Genomic DNA, 17813 nt, shown 5'->3' on the forward strand with positions numbered 1-17813 from the left:
TCTGCTGTAATTTTTCTCTTCTTTTGAGTCATAATCACCTGTTCTTTGTTATTACACTGAATAAACATTTAAGGTCAGGACACAAGACAGAAGAGGCATGGGGTGACACAGAGACCATCAGCATTCTATATAAACCGCTCAATCAAGCAAGTAGAGATCAGAATAATTTACTCAACCATTCACAAAGCCTTAATTGATTACCTACCTTAGCACTCTGCTTAACACTGTGTAGGAAAGGAATAAGACACAGTAATCTTGTCACTCTCTTTATAGATTATCCAGTTAGCTGAAGATCTACTTGTTTGTCAGATCACAGCCCTTAATTCACAGGCAGAACTTGCACTATCAAAACATAGTAAACATGCACTATCAAAACACAGAAGCAATCTCTTAAAATGCTAAAGAAATATACATTGCAAAGTGTCATTCTCTTTGTTAATTCACACAGCCAAGCAATCCTATAAGGACATGGAAACCATGAGTGAAGAAAGGAGTGACAGAGATTGCTTTAATGGACAATCCTATCTGTGGCAGCTGTGGAGTTGCAACACTCACAGGGGTTCAGGGTCAGCAGTGGATGCCAGTTGCCATCCTCAGGCCCTCTGCCCTATTGCCAGAGCCACAGCTCCCCAAGTCTCTCCCAGCCAATGATTGAGCACTGCAAGGATAATACTAAGTCTACACATTCTTGCCCAGTTCAGTATCCTTCTAATGGACAATACATGCTCAGGGATTCCCCACTGGCCTCTATGAGGTCTTCTCAGAACTATACTGAAGTCTGAGGGTCTCTTCATCCAGCACTACTTCCTTCCCCTTCTCTTTCACAGGCATCAGACTTAAGTCAGTCCAGTAGTTCTCTCCACCTTCTCCTGATTTGTCTCATTTTAAACAACACCAGTGTTTCTCCCACAACTCAGCTGTCTTGAATGCTCGACCAGGAGAGTGCAGTTCACATTCTACTTGAACGAGAACAGTAGTGAATCAGCCAAGAATGAATCCAGGTCTGACTTAACCTTTTGTCTACCTAAGACTTCATGCACAGAGATAGTTTCTTTTTCAGCAATCAATTGTCCTAAAACAATGAAGTATGATTATTTTTCAACTCCTTATCCTTAGCTATCTCCTCTCTACACCTATTCTAAAACATCCAATATCCAAGAAAAGCTCAGACACTTCCTTGAGGTCATTACAAAGCTGCGCAGCATGGTCCCTTTGACAGGCTTATACTTCTGCATCTGTCATTTTTTAAAAAGATTTTATTTATTCATTCACAAGAAACAGAGAGAGAGAGAGAGAGAGAGAGAGAGAGAGAGGCAGAGGGAGAAGCAGGCTCCATGCATGGAGTCCCGATGTGGGACTTGATCCGGGGTCTCCAGGATCAAGCCCTGGACTGAAGGCGGCGCTAAACTGCTGAGCCAGGCTGCCCACATCTGTCATTTGTTTTGTTTTGTTTTGTTTTTGTAGTTTTCCTATCTTTCTTATTATTTTTTTAAGATTTTATTTAATTATTCATGAGAGAGACAGAGGGAGAGACAAAGACATAGGCAGAGGGAGAAGCAGGCTCCCTGCGGGGCACACAATGTGGGACTCAATTTTAGGACCCCGAGATCACAACCAGAGCCAAGAGGCTCAACCAATGAGCACCCCTGGTGCCTTATTTATTTATTTATTTATTTATTTATTTATTTATTTATTATATTTTTAAAAAAATTTTTTTATTGGAGTTCAATTTGCCAACATATAGCATAACACCCAGTGCTCATCCCGTCAAATGCCCCCCTCAGTGCCCATCACCCAGTCACCCCAACCCCCCACCTACCTCCCCTTCCACTACCCCTTCTTCATTTCCCAGAGTTAGGTGTAGGTGTCATTTTGATTAACTGTTTTCCTACTGATGGGAGCCCCGTGGGAATTTCTAAAGTTCATTCACTATTCTCTGCAGTGTCTTTCTACCTTCACTCTGTCCCTCCTCTTGCAAGACCCATAAATGCATTCCTGCCTGAAAATGATGGGACAGATTAGGCCATTGGAGCTACAAGTTTCAAAACATACGCATCAAACAATATTACGTGATTTCAGCTAAGATGCATAAAATACAAGACCTGGGCTACAAAATACAAAACCAAAGGAATAGGAGTTATAAGGCAAACTAGAAAACAGACAAACACAATGGAAGTCCAGCATCAAAGGTCACAGGTTCCAGCGTTTATCAGCCTTAGGCAGATTTATCCTTACACGTCCAGTGTATTTCATGCCAGAGAAGGAGCCTCTACAACCACCCACATTAAGAAACTTCAATGCCCGAACACTTCATTGAAATGTTTAAAGAGTTATAATTACATAAAAGCAATTGTTAACTTAGAACTTGGGTTTCCTTCTTTATCTCAATCATAACTCCTTTCGACTTCCTTCACATCTTAATACTAGTCTTTATGATCTTGATCTATTTTCTTTTCTCTCTCATATTACTTGACTTAAAAACAAAATAAGGGGATCCTTTGGTGGCTTAGTGATTTGGCGCCTGCCTTCAGCTTAGGGAATGATCCTGGAGTCCTGGGATCGAGTCCCACATTGGGCCCCCTGCACAGAGCCTACTTTTCCCTCTGCCTGTGTCTCTGCCTCTCTCTCTGCATCTCCCATGAATAAATAACTAAATCTTTTTTAAAAAATAAAACAAACAAAAAAAAAAAAAGAAAGAAAGAAAGGAAGAAATGCCACATAAGCAAAACTCTCAACAACTCAGAACCCACATGTGACACAACTACCAGGAAAATATGTCGACGCCCACTCTACTAAATAATCACTACAGGACTTCATTAATTCAGAGTGGGATCCAGGGACAAAACCACTTTGAAAACCACTTTAATACTGAAATTAAAATTAAAAATTGTATTAAAAAAAAGACAATGGCGAGTCAAGGTAAGGTGACCATACTGAGCGTTAGTCCAGAACAGTACAGAGAGCAAGAAATGAATGTTAGGTTGCAAGTTCCATTTCTAACTCTTTGCTTGCACTATGCTTTTGACTTTTTAGACACCATTTTTCTTATTCAAATAGCTTGTTGACTAAGTTGATGTTCAATCTCAGCATGACCAATGGTGGCACAAGTTTTCAGATCTGATGTAGATTTGAGGATCATTTCTTATGATTCCTGGACAACCGTGTTTAACCAGAATTCAGTTGAGATCTAACTTTCAGTTGACAGTGAATCCAGGGCAGACATAAGAGTTGATAGCCCTCAAAGGCAATCAGTTATGTGGCAGAAGGTGAAACATTCTACTGGAAACATAACATGGCCTTCTCAGAAAGTCAGTGTCATGAAAAAAGACATACCTTGAGTGAAGGGGACTTGAGAGACACAAACATCAGACACAAGGTATAATTCCAAATGGCTCCCAGTTTGGGCAAAAAAGTTGTAAATGATATTTTAGAAACAATTCAGAAATTTTTATATGAACTGGCATCAAATTACATTAAGGAATTACTATTAACTTTGTGAGACATGATAATTTTAAATTGACTATACAGAAAATGTGGTTTGTTTTTTTTTTTTTTGAGATATCCATTGAAGAAATTAGAGGAAGAATGTGAGGATATCTATAATTTACTTTGTTTTCATTTTTTTTAAAGATTCTATTTATTTATTCATGAGAGACACAGAGAGAGAGAGTGAGAGTGAGAGGCAGACACACAGGCAGAGGGAGAAGCAGGCTCCATGTTGGGAGCCCAACACGGGACTCGATCCCGGGACTCCAGGATCGCGCCCTAGGCCAAAGGCAGGCGTCAAACCGCTGAGCCACCCAGGGATCCCCCTATAACTTGCTTTAAAATATCTGCACATAAAATGTGATCTATTCATTTGCCACATGGTTATTCATCTAACCCAAGGACTGGCAAACTTCTTTTGTAAAGGGAAAAAGAGTAAATATTTGGGGCTTCACAGTCCATACAGGCTGTTGCTTTTACTCAACTTTACTGCTGTGGCACAAAGGCAAACATAGACAATACATAAATAAACAAATGTGGCTGTTTCAATACTTTATTTACAAACACAGGAGTCTACAGGCCATAGTTTACTGACCTCTAATGTATCCTCTTCATTTAAAAATAGATGCTGGGCTCATAAGCAATATAATCATTGGCCACAATATACCACATGGCATTACCTTAGCTTTTTACCTCTTTTTTCCATTGCATTTGGAACAGCAGCATTTATTTCTCCTTTGAGATCCATTATATCTGGCAAGTGTTTTCCTATTCACCTAGTCTTTTCTCCATCATGTGACTCAGAGAATTCATTAAAAAAATAAAATCAGTGTGACTATAAAGTAAAATAACCATATCAGAAGAAAATTCAACTCTGAGAAGGTTCTGCCCAACTATGGGCCAAATTCACCAGATCTCTGTCTCTAGGACCGATTAACCCTTGACCAAATTTTGAAGACAAGTGGTCATTGGACCCTTACCTCACTACACCACTGAAACCAAATTCACTCTTTCAGGTCTTTAGTACAGTGGCTATGCAGCAAATCAGAATTTTCCTGTACAAAATGCTGCATTTGCCCAGTGGTGTGGGAGAGTAAATATAGTTTCCCAGTGGGTCTGGATAAACCACCATCAGTGGCTAAGCCGCTGTGAAAATTGGACTTAACCTGCACACAGCATAGGAGAGTTCAGTATCTCTTATCATGCAGGTACAAGTTCAATTATAATAGACGTGTCTGTCTATCAGGATGCTCATAAATGAGTAATCCTTCAAGAAAGAATGATCCCCCCAAACTCAGATATCTCTTCAAGATGACATTAGAAATAGAGAAGCCAGGGGAAGCCTGGGTGGCTCAGTGGTTGAGAGTCTGCCTTCGGCTTAGGTCATGATCCTGTGGTCCCTGGATTGAGTCCCACATTGGGCTCCCCTTGGGGAGCCAGCTTCTCCCTCTGCCTATGTCTTTCTGCCTCTCCATGTGTGTCTCTCAGGAATAAATAAATAAAATCTTTTTTAAGATAAAAAAAAAAAGAAATAGAGAAGCCAGGATAAAATATTTAGAGAGTTACTTAAGTTGCACCATTGGTTCAGACTACCTATTAAAAGTTTACCTATAATCTAAAGCTTTAGTCTGTCCACCTTTGTGCTCTGCCATTAAAACTGCACGTAATAAACTTTTATAGCATATGGCATGTCATGAAGCTTGAATAGATTTAGTTCCTAAAAGAGTTTCATAGAGATGATGAATAAAACTGAGAGAAAATTCATGTTATATAGATTCTCTATTAATAAAAAGAAACCTAAATCATGACTCAAATATTTAGGGGAAAAAACCTACAGAGTTAAGATAGCCAATAAATTCTTTGGAAATGGGGGGCGGGCAGGGGTGGAGGAGTAGAATTCCTGCCAAGTTTCAAGGTCATAAAAGTACTTGAAATAAAATACAAAGCTATAATATAAGGGCCACATTTTTTCATGGTAATATACTTTATGGTTCAAACTGGGCAGTTAAATAGAGGAATTGTGAAAAAATACATTAGAGTCTTCTAATTAATTCTATGTATTATTTTGGCATTCTTAATTTAAATTGACTGACATAAGGAAATATAGAATGAAATTACTACTGTTAAGTCTTATGAGAAAGTTGTTTATAGAAATATGTTGTTTTTAAAATATCTGCTTCTAAGTATGCTATTCACCTGGAACATAATGCATATACTATTAGATATACTATTATATTTCCACAATAACTTGTGCTCTGAAATTTATGTAAATTTGTTGAGAGGAGGGGAGATTTATCTCTGCTGTAACCAAGCAGAAAGGATTGTTTAACAAGAAATAAAGCCATTGGGAATATATGTAATCTACTTAATACAATAAATTTTCACCCAAGTGGAGTTTTGGGGGTTAGCAATTAATATCTTAATTGTAAAACGGTTGCATCCCTCTGTAAAACAGGCTTCCATTGGTCAGTATTTACCCAGAACTTGGGGGAAAAAAATCTTTTCATGGAGAAATAATAAAGTTACACTCCTTCCAAAGTATTTTAAATTGTCCAATCTCTGCTTAGCTAATTTGGGAATAGCTCTTTAATTATTGTTGAGATAAAAGAATGCTTACCAGGAAGTAAACAAATGCATCCCCATTTACAATTTTTTTCAAACAAACATTAGAACACACATGAACAGGGAGGACACTCACACACTTCAGCACTTCAGTTCCGAATAAAAGTTTAAAGTGAAACAAGAACTGCTAATATGTATCAAGTACTGTCACTGAGAAACAGTAACATTAAAGGTATACTTTCTCTACAAGGTGAGTAAATCTGACAAGATAAGTAAAGGCGTAGTTCTGCTATCGGTTAGCAGGTTAGCAGGTTGTGCTAATGGTGGCCATCAAGGTTCACAGCATGGGAACCTAAGCTGTCTCTGAGAAACTCGATATTGCTTCTAAAAGCACCCTTCATCTCCCCTCCCCATCTCGGCCATTGCCGAGGAGTTAGATCACACAGACAACCTCAACAGGGGAGACTGGTTTTGGTGGCTGCAAAGACACAGCTTGAACAAATCAAATCCTGTCATTTCTTTGACACTCTTTATGAAAAAATTTGGACAGAAAAAAAATCAACAAATTAAATTTTGCAGGTATGTTTCATCATTCTGGTATTCAAGGCCCTCCACATGCTGTCCCTGACCTATGTGACATTTTTGTCAATTATGCAATCACGAGGATTTTATACCCTCTATAACCCACTACTAATTACTCATGCCTCTGGGCCTTAACTCCTGGTGTTCTCCTTACCTGTAGCCCTCATCATGTAACTCTGCCTCTCCAAATCCTATCTATTATCTTTCAAAGTCCAACAAAATTCTCATCTCTAATACAGTCTTTTCTAGCTCATGTGGATCATCTTCTCACTGCCCCTTGTACATATATCAATTGGAGTAGTTATACCATTATTTGTTTATGTGTTCATTTCTATCTCTGAGCTCTGATCTACTAGAGAGCGTGGATCACTTTATTCATCTTTGTATCTGCTCCAGGTCAAGAAAAGCGCCTGTCACATAGTAGATGCCCATTTAAAATGCATGGAACAGGTTACCATGGGCAGGTGGAGTGGGGAGGGGTGAATGGAAGGAGAGATTGGGAAGCCTCCTGGAGTGCTGGGAATATCCTTTATCTTCACCTGGATAGTATATGGTATGTGGTCTTTACACAATAAAAATTTACTGAGTTGTAAATGCATATATATAGTGGATGAAATGAATTCATGAACTAGCAGCAAAAAATATCCAAGGCTGCTTTCCTCTGAAAACATGGCAACAATGGACACACACACACACACACACACACACACAGCAGAATGGCCTTTCTCCTTGGACTGCTACGTCACAGTGCTTCCTCAGCACCTGCCACCAGCGTCAACCTTCCAAAACGGCTCTACCCCCTCCAGTGTCAGGATGCCAGACCTCACACCCTTAAGAACTGTCCACCACACAGACACTCAGTAACTCTGAACTGTATGATTATAGATAAGCATGAATCTATTTATTATCTCTGGGATCTTGGACAAGTTACTACTCTCTCTCAGTTACATCACCTCAGCAATGGGAATAAGAATATACCTACTTCATAAAGCTGGGAAAGTCTTAAATCATATATTGTAAATAGGATTAACATTTATGCATAACTGATGACATAAATGTCGCATAAGTGGGGAACAGCATGTGGGAGACCCTTGAACACCAGTGATTAGACAGAGCCTAGCCCACAGTAAGCCCACAATAAATATTAGCTATTAGATTGTTAAAACTTATGAGGTTACAGATAAGAAAATGGAAGCCAGATGACCAGCTGGTAATCCATGTCTGGCTGCCTCCGAGATCACCCCTAGTCCAGACCACAGTTTTGTTCTGTTTTTGTTTTTTTTTTCCAATGTGGTCTATGGTCTCACCAGCATGAGAGATCACTTCTGGTCTTTATTAAAAAATGTAGATTCCTGAGCTGACCCCTAGAAAGAGAAACTCAGTTAACCTTAGGCATAAGAACCTCCGTTTTTTCAAAGATGTATTTATTTATTTGAGAGAGAGGGAAGGATAGAGAGAGCACAGGCTTGCAAGCAAGTGGGGGAGAGGCAGAGGGAGAGAACTATCAGACTCCTTGCTGAGTGCGGAGCCCAATGCAGGATTTGATCTCAGGACTCTGAAATCATGACCTGAGTTGAAACCAAGAGTTGGATGCTTAACTGGCTGGGTTCCCCGGGTGCCCAGGAATCTGCCTTTTAAAAAGCACTCAAGGGAATTCTGATATATATTTTAATCTGAGAACAATAATCAATCCAGTGGCTCCTGAGATTGCTATTTGCATCACCTGAGAACTTGTTAAAATGCAAATTCTTGGGTCCACCCAACCCAATGAATCTAAAGCTTGAGGGTAGCCAGCCATCTGTTTGTTTTTTTTTTTTAAGATTTTATTTATTTACTCACAAGAGACACACACACACAGAGAGAAAGAGGCAGAGACACAGGCAGAGGGAGAAACAGGCTCCATGCAGGGAGCCTGACGTGGGACTTGATCCTGGGTCTCCAGGATCACGCCCTGGACTGAAGGTGGCGCTAACCCGCTGAGCCACCCGGGCTGCCCCCATCTGTGTTTTCTAAACCTCTGGCTGATTCTGATGGACACACAAATTTGAGAACCAGGACACTAATCTACACCTTCTCATCCAGATACAGCCAGAGCCCCAGGCACCAGAAACCTGGGGTCACTCTTGACTCCACTCCATCTCTCTCCTTTATTTTATTTTGTCCTCTCTCTATCCCTCCCTCTAATTCTCTATTCCAAGTCTTGCCCACCTGCTCCTTGACTTCCATAAAAGCCTCCTACCAAATTACTAGGTTTCCAATCTTGTGATTTTCCAATCCAGAGCTGTACCTAAATTGCAAATCCAACAATGTCACTTCCCTACTTGGCACCCTTCAGGGGCTTCCTATAGCTTTTGGTGGTAAACATCATTAGCATGGCTTATGAATCCTTTTGTACTCTGCCTCAGCCCACCATCCCAACTTCATACAATACCATCCCCTGCCTCCAATTTTCTACCCTAACAGCATGAAGCCACTTAGTAGCTTCCTTCACAAATTGTGCTACTTTCCACCTCTAAACTTCAATTCCTGCAGCTCCCTCCCCACATTCTGCTTTCCCCATCCCACTGTCCTAGCTAACTCCAACTAGTTCTTCAACTTTAATTTCCTTGTTTTCTGGAAAACATTTCCAAGCGCTTTTTACTCTTGGGAGAGTAAAAATATCCCAAGGCTGTTATATTTCATTCTGTGGTGTCCAACAAACTGCCTCTGTGTCTTTGCCTATCTTCTCATATCTGTTTTGCCCACTCATTGCTCCATTCATCTTTCTGCCCCCAATACCTCGCACAGTGCCTTAGCACAAAAAAAGAGATAAAAATCTACTTGTTGGACCACTCAATCCACCAATAACAAGCATTTATTGTGTTGTTGGCTAAGATGGGTGGTGCAGTCTGCAGCCAGGCACTTCTCTATATAATCTGTCCAAGGAACTAGTTTTAAATTCATTCCCACTATGCTCAAATTAGCTAAACTAGTGAAACAGTGATCCCACTATGCTCAGATTAGCTAAACTAGTGAAACAGTGAATACAGACATTTCCTGAACATTTTGCAAAACAGATACTACAGCAAGCCTGGAGCAGCACCAGCAACTGAGAAACAAAGCTTCTCTGTTGGATGCTGCTAAACTGAAACAAATCCAATGTTGAAATCACATTTTTTTTTCTAATCAAAGAGCATCCCTAATGATTCCAAGCTTGTTTTTCAATATCTGTTCCTTCCTCTGTTTTCTAACATTGTTAAGAATGAAGCATCATTCTGATAGAAATTATTTAATTATCAGAATTGATAGATTAAGTAAAGCCAAAATGCCCCAACATCGAAAATGCTGTGTAATCCCATATCTTAGTGTAAACTTAAGCCATTTTCTATTTTGGGAGAAAACAGATCTACATCTACCCACCTTCACCACACTCCACCTCACTCTCTAGAAAATCAACAAAAATTTAGCTCTCAGATAAAACAATTCCAAGGCAAGATAAGAAGGGCTGGAAATATTCACAAAGTATTATGAAAGATTGCTTCCAAAGAGTACATCCAGGTAATCCAATTCATTTAAATTAAATAGCATTATGGAAACATTACCTAGGAAATTATCCACTTCAAATGATTTAATAAGAGAATATACATTGGAAATTTGAAAAAGACACTGTTTCCCAATGACAAACCAATGAGCAAATTTAGGAACCACAGATTGTGTCCCTTTATGGTTTGTTTGATTGTTGTTATCTTGAAAATGTGAGAAGAAAAGCTTTGGAAACAACAGGTTCTACAAATAGTAGTAGAATCTCAAATTAAAGAATCATCTGAACATTTTTAAAATATAGAAAGGACCAGTGATCTTTTCTATTGTATTCTCACTATTTGGATGCTTCACATCTCTACATAGTTAGCAACTGAGGTAGATTAGGATCTATGGGACATATTAAGATCTGTCTTAAGAGAGCTCATAGCCTTTTTTCCTTATTATTATTCCTTATTTTTTCCTTATTATTATTATTTTTAAGACTTTATTTATTTATTCATGAGAGACACAGAGAGAGAGAGAGAGGCAGAGACACAGGCAGAGGGAGAAGCAGGCTCCATGCAGGGAGCCCGATGTGGGACTCAATCCCAGGTCTCCAGGATCACACCCCGGGATGCAGGTGGCGCCAAACCACTGCGCTACTGGGGCTGCCCTTTTCCTTATTATTTCTTGGCAGGAAAAGTCATGTTCCCTAACTTCATAATAAAATTCATGCCCAAAATTATTATGCAGAGTTACTCAGATATCTACAGTAAGTGTTTGGGGAGGAAAGAGATTTTTCAAACACTCTTAAAATGTTTAAAAATCACCAAAATTCTGCCTCCCTAAAGCCATGCCTCAGTAAAGGAAACCAAAGATTGTCTGGAGAGATGGTCGACTCCAGGGTGGGCAGAGAAAGTCCAAGGTGAGATCTGGGACATCTTGTTATATTAGAAAACAAGGAAATAACTGAAAAAATTACGTGTTTCTGTCACAAGGATGCAGGAACCAGCTTGAGAGCATGAAAAGCACACTACATAAAGGCAGAAATTGACAAATTACACTTGATCAAAAACAAACCCTTCTACTCTTTGTAAAATACGGTTCACAAGAAATGAAAAGACAAGTCACAGACTGAGAAAATATTTGCAAAATACAGATCTGATACAGGACTTTTAACTAGGGAATATAAGAATCTCTCAAAGAATTATACTAAAACATTTCTACTACAAAATTAACAAAGATTCTGAAGAGATGTGTCATCAGAGAAGATACACAGATGGCAAATAGGTACATGAAATAATGTTCACTGATCATTAGGAAAATGCAAATTGAAATTGCATATATAGTCAATTGATTTTTCAACCAAAGTGTAAAGGCAGTTCAACAGAGAGAGGATACTCTTCACAATAAATGATACTGGAATAATTGCATGTCCATATGAAAACAACAACAAATCCTTTGATTTCCACCATACACCTAAGTGTCAAATCCAAAAAATTAAACTCCTAGAAGAAAATAGGGAAGAAGTCTTTGTGACCTTGGGTGAAGCAAAGATTTCTTAGCTACAACACAAAAACCACAATGAGATACCTCTACACCCACATAAGAACAGCTACAATTAGAAAGACAGGTCACACAGAGTGCTGGCAAGGGTGCAGAGCAATCGGAGTTTCTCATATACTGCTGATGGGACACAAAATGGTACTGTCACTTTGGAAAACCGTTTGGCTCATGAAGTTAAGCATATACATACAATGTAGCAATCTTATTCCTAGTCATTTACCCAAGAAAAGTAAAAATGTACGTTTATAGAAAACTTTTAGGCAAATGCTTTTAGTAGTGTTATTCATTATCCCTAAAAACGGAAAATGAAACAAAAATGAAATGAAATGAAATAACAAATAAAATAAAAATAAAAATAAAAATAAAATAAAATAAAATAAAATAAAATAAAATGTCTTTCAACCAGCATATATAATACCAAAGTGGTACATCCATAAGATGGCATACTATTCACCAATGGAAGGCAACAAAATATTGTCAATAGAAAACAACATCAATGAATCTCAAATGCATTAGGACTAGTGAAAGAGGACAGATTCAAAAGGCTGCATGAGAAACAAAAAGTAGATTAATGGTTTCCCAGGGCTGGGAAGGTTGGAAGGGTAAGTGACTATTAACAGGTATTGGCATTTTGTGGGAGGCGATGAAAATGTTCTAAAATTGATTGTGATGATGACTGCCCAACTCTGTCAATATACTAGAAACCACTGAACTCTACGCTTTAAATGGGTAAATTGTATGATACTGAATTTTATCTTAATAAAACTTTTCCGAAAAAGGTCATATACTACATAATTCCATTTACACGACATCCTACATAGGCACAGAACTATACTAACAAAACTATAAGCACAGAAATAAATCACTGGTTGTCAGGGGCCGGGGTGTGTGGAGGAATCAGAGGACTTAAGGGAACTTCTGAGGGGTGATGGAACTGTTGTGTATCGTGATTGCAGTAGAAGGTATACAATTGTATGTGTTTATCAAAACTCGTGCAACAGTTAACTAAGTGGAATGAATTTTACTGCAAGTAAATAATACCTCAATAAACATGATGTTAAAAATAAAATTCAACTATATTTCCTATCAGAAAAATAGTCATTCCTCTTATGGGTTTTATTTTTTTTTTTTCTCTTATGGGTTTTATTTATTTTTTTTTTTTAAAGAGAACTTTTTTTTTTTTTTTTTTTTTTTTTTTTGGGAACAACGTTTTAATGAAACTTCTTTCAAATCTGTGAAGTACATGTGAAGTAAATGGTTTATTCTTTCCATAGGACAGATTTCCAAACAATGATCACAGTGCTTAGGTTAATAAGATGCTAGACAGATGAGTAGCCAAAGAATGCTATGAAATAACAAAATCCCTTCAACCATATATCAAACGCAGATTACTGAGACATCAAGTGAATGATGTTTAGAGTTACATGACTAAAAACAAGACATTACAGTAATCAAGTCATAAAACTAGAAAAAGTTATGTAACAAAAAGGCCTTTCAAAAGCTATTAAATGAGCATACGTGATAGATGAACCGATTGTATATCTGAAGCAGCTTATAGCACCAACATGTTGGCAGGACCTGTAGAGAGGGTAGGCCGCTGGACCGAGGCATCGCTGGGGGGTTGGGGGAAGTTCCCACCATCATCTACTTTAAGCCTCCTGTTTTACAGATGGTGAAACGGGGGCCCAGCAAGATGAAGTGCCTTGTCCAAAGTCACATGACACAGGGACACAAGACTGGCTGGAAAACACTCCAAGGCTACGATCCAGGCCGCCCAACTTTAGGTAAGGGTTCTGTTTTAATTTACACAGAATCCTATTTGATGCATGTGTTTTGCTCCCATTAACAGTTCCACCATAAAAGAAATCAATGCAATTCATAACACATTCCGGTATTATATTTTATTGAGAAGGACTGACACGTACTGTACTTCATTTCTTGGGCCTCTAGAGATCTTCAATCAATAGCTGGACTAATCGCATAACACTTCTGTTGGTTGTAAATTGGCTGAGAAGGTGGCATCTGAAGACAACGTTCAGCACCTCTTTACTACCTAAACTAACCTATGCCTCAAAATTACTAAATCATTGGTATAATTTCTTTGATGATAGTTTAAAGATTAGTAAAGTACAAAAACAGTGCAGAAAGAAAGCAGGTCAGGTCCTTCCTTTAAAAGGTAATTATGGCACTTTGATTTTAATAAGGTAAGGAAATGTAAAAACCAGATTCTTTTTAGAAGAAAAAGTAACTACAACCTCTACCCTTGTGGACAACCTGGTGTAATGTGTTTCTATAAAATACTTTGGAGTCAAGAAATTTTGCCAGGGTCCTGGGGCCTCGACTGGACAGATTCATGCACTAACGAACATACAAGAATGAGAAAAAAGATCAGCGTTAACAGAAGCAGTATTAAAGACAAAAATATAATGAACCTATTTAAATAGCTTCCTAGATATGAAGCTGAGAAGCTGCATGTATATTATGTGATTACTGTGTCCTTAAAGTGGTGCTTTGGGGGAAAGAAACCCACCGTATACGGGGCATTTGTGCATTATCATGAGCGAGCTGCTGCAGAACAGTTCAATCGTGGTTTATAAGTAGATTAAAGCCTGATAAATAAAAGTGACTTCTGCATATCCTATACATAGATTTTCTTAAATAGACATCTAGCTGTTAAGTAAATCAACATTTAGCTACAATTTTTCTGCACTGGGTCCAGCGTCAAAGGATGGGATTTCACTTCTCTTGAACATGCCCTACGCCTAGTTAAGAGGTTACAGGACAGTCGTGCTCCTAGCCTTTATGATATCCGACTGGCAAAAAATGTAACCTCCCGGGACCTCAAGTCCATTCCTTACCCACTACAAGCATATCAACAAATAGAGAGCAAAACCTACGTGGCTCCCGTTGGCTAAAAAGAACATAATTTAGTACTAAAGAATAAACTTATGCTTGCTACTGAAAAGGTGCACAGATACCGAGTAGGTATGATAAAATTTCATAAAAATATTTAACAAGCTGCATTATAAATACTTAAGGAAAAATGTTAAAATCAGAATGAAAATACGATTAGTGTTCTGAAACCATCAGTAGAAAAATACACTTGTTAAAGGAAAAGGCCTCATGGAGTGAAGCGTTAAGTGTCACGTGTTTTTAGTGCACATTTTGAGTGTCACCCCTCTCGCTCCTGAACAGGTGCCTGTAATTTTCTCGGAAACCGGGCGTGTTGCAAAACCAAGCGGGAGATGTCAAGGGGTTAAGGCCAGTGGCATGATTTTTCACATGATGTTGGAAAAGTGAGGGCAGTTCACAATGTTGAAAAGATAGGTAGCTGGGGAAGTCCTGACTCGGTTTGAGCAGTTTAAAAATAGCCCCGCATCTGTTCAGCCCCAGTCAGCTTCAGACTCGGAACCCAGACGTGTGACTGTAGGGCGGGGGGGGGCTTGCGTTGCAGAGCAAGAGCGTATAGGACTAGGGGAAAGCGCTGTAAATAGTTCCATCTTGGGGGTTGGATCCTTTTGGAAGGTGAGCTTTCAATCCTTCATTAGTAGGTATTTTAAGGAACTAAACATGAATTAAAATATCAGAGGCTTGTGTATGGCGTGCGCCCTTAAGGGAGCGTTTTTTAGTTTAAAAAAGGGGGCCCTTCCTCCCTCTTTGATAAAGCTAAGATACTCTGTGGCCTAGGAGATTCCTTGGGATGCCCACAGGCAAGCCCCAGGACTTGAGGGCTGGTTCACACCCAGAGGAACATCCAGGAACCTGAGGACAGCTGCTGGCACCCTGAAGCCCAAGTGTACCCCAGGTCTAAACCTGCCCCGGGGGGTGCGGACAAGCAGGGAACACGCCGCACTCCCCCCCCCCACTCCCGGGTATTTGACAAATCTGATGACTTTGGCTCCTGCAGGGTTCTTTCCCACCACGGTCCACCCCGTTGGGGCCGGGGGGTGAGCCTCACCTCCGCAAACAGCCGTCCTGGCCGGAGAGGCGAGCTGAAGGGCAGGGCAGAGAGGAGGAAATCACAAAGTTTGGCTAAGGAAAGCACACGGCTTTGACACATTCTCGCTCTCCCTGCGCCCGGGCTCCCATGGACCCTCCTTTACTTTAAGCATCAAGGCGGACCTTCCCCTGCAGGGCACGTCCCCCTCACTGCAGAGAACACAGCCCCCGGGGAACAGCTGCCCACAGTCCTGCCCGGGGCCTCTTCCCCTTTTCAAGACCCGCGATCGCTGAAGCCCAAAGGCTCCCTTGGGGAAACCTCAGAGGAGGGCCTGTAGTTCGGTTTTTAATTTTACTTGGTGCAGGTGATGAGCCTAAGAGGTCAGCACGGAGTCTTCCTCACTCAGTTACAGTGGCTCCGACCTTAGGACGTTTACTTTTTGTTCGGGAACCACGTACATAGGACAGGGCACAGGCGTGGCTTCCGGAGCCGAGGAACTGAGAGACGTTTTAACAAGGAATAAGCCTTGAGACGTGTATATACAAAGACTTACACACGGCGCTCCTCACCCGGGGACGCGGTGCAGGTCGGCACAACCCCAGGATGATGTAAAGGCTTTAGGACTTAAGTTAGCACCGGTTTTTTTTTTTTTTTTTTTTTTTTTCCGAAATGGCCCAAACCAACTTTTCTTAAGCAGTAACCCAAGAGGACACCATAGTTACCGGGTGGAAAAGAAGACCGTTATTCCGTATTAAATCAGAAAAAGGTGTTTTAAAGAAAAGGCAACTTGGAAAAATAAAGACGTTGGAGTCGATTATTCCAAGTTAGAGTATTTTAGTTATTAGCAGTGGTTACCAGATAAGCTGAAGGTAAATTTCTTCCAAGGAGCTGCTCATAATTTGCTTTGTTGAGGAGAGGCGAGGAGCCCTTTCTCTGTTCCTCTATAGGATGATGCAAGTTTTTTTATCCTTGAAAGGGTTTTCTGAGGTCGGTATCCCTATCAGCAAAGGGTCGCTCCTGGCGTGCTCCTCACGTAGGACATGAGGTCCGCTGATGCCTTTGAAACCTTTATTCTCTCGATGGAGGCTTCCATTCTCAGCTGTTGCACCGTTCTCCGTGCCTGGGCGATGTTGTTGGTGCTTGCTGTTTTGCTGGACATCTTCAACCCTTGTTTCTACCTGAAACCGGTCGGACGTGCTGTGGGCCACCGTCGCCTTCAGGCGGGAAGCGGGACGAACCTGCCGCTGCGCCGCCGCCGGGGACTCGGGCTCCGCGGGCTCCGGGACGGGCCGACCTGTCCTCGGCCTCCTCCTCCGGCTCCTCCGGGCGCCGGCTCCGCCTCCTCTTATGGGTTTTAATTTGAATACTGGAGTGATAATACTAGCCACCTTCTCCCCAGATATCATATTACCAGTGGTCTGTCACAAATACAACACCCATGAATATATGGGGTTTATCATTACATTTTTTTATAGCTGAAGGGGTGTTATGCCACTTTCTAAACATTTTTTAATAAATGTAAGAGGTAATGCAGTAATATGCATTCCCAGACACAATTATAAAGCTATTAACTACCTTTGGGTCTATTTATTATCATTTTAGGAATCAGATAAATTCAGTTTACATGTGCTTATTATGTTAATGATGGGCTTTTATATTTTTAAAAAGCATATGCAGAGGGAAATTTAATTGCCTATTGAAGAAAAATGTTCCAAAATCAAAATTATTTCATTCTTGTAAACTTTCTTAAAACATATTAGATTTTCTAATAGCAAAGTAGAATTTTTTTAAAAGTCTTAAAAAGTGCCAAACATACAGAAAATCTGCAAGAATAAGAACAGTACTTAGAACATCTACATACCACTCACCCAAATTTACCCCTAATGCTGACCTTTTACCATGTTTGTTATCATTTGCTCTCTCACACACATATATGGGTCTAATTCTGGGCTGTCTGGACTGTTGCATTCATCTATGTGGCTATCTTCCTACCAGTCCCACACCAACTTGATTAATGCAGCTTTCCACTAAAACTTGAAATCAAATAGTTGTCTTCCAACTTTGGTCTTTATTTTCAAAATTGCTTTGGCTATTCTAGTATCATTACCTTCCCATTTAAATTTTTGGATCAACTTGCCAAAATCTAGAAGAAGTCCAGCTGGGATTTTGATTAGGA

General features: G+C 40.0%; 1 protein-coding gene and 1 pseudogene across 5 annotated transcripts in view; both read right to left on the reverse strand.

Annotated features, from left to right (window-relative positions):
* Positions 1 to 17813, reverse strand: part of LHFPL6 (LHFPL tetraspan subfamily member 6) — a 250287-nt gene that overhangs the window by 183466 nt on the left and 49008 nt on the right. The gene's annotated exons all lie outside the window — the stretch shown is intronic.
* On the reverse strand, positions 16303 to 16979 carry LOC121497134 (annotated as a pseudogene).

This window comes from Vulpes lagopus, chromosome 8 (genome assembly GCF_018345385.1).
Source record: "Vulpes lagopus strain Blue_001 chromosome 8, ASM1834538v1, whole genome shotgun sequence".
Lineage (NCBI taxonomy): Eukaryota > Metazoa > Chordata > Mammalia > Carnivora > Canidae > Vulpes > Vulpes lagopus.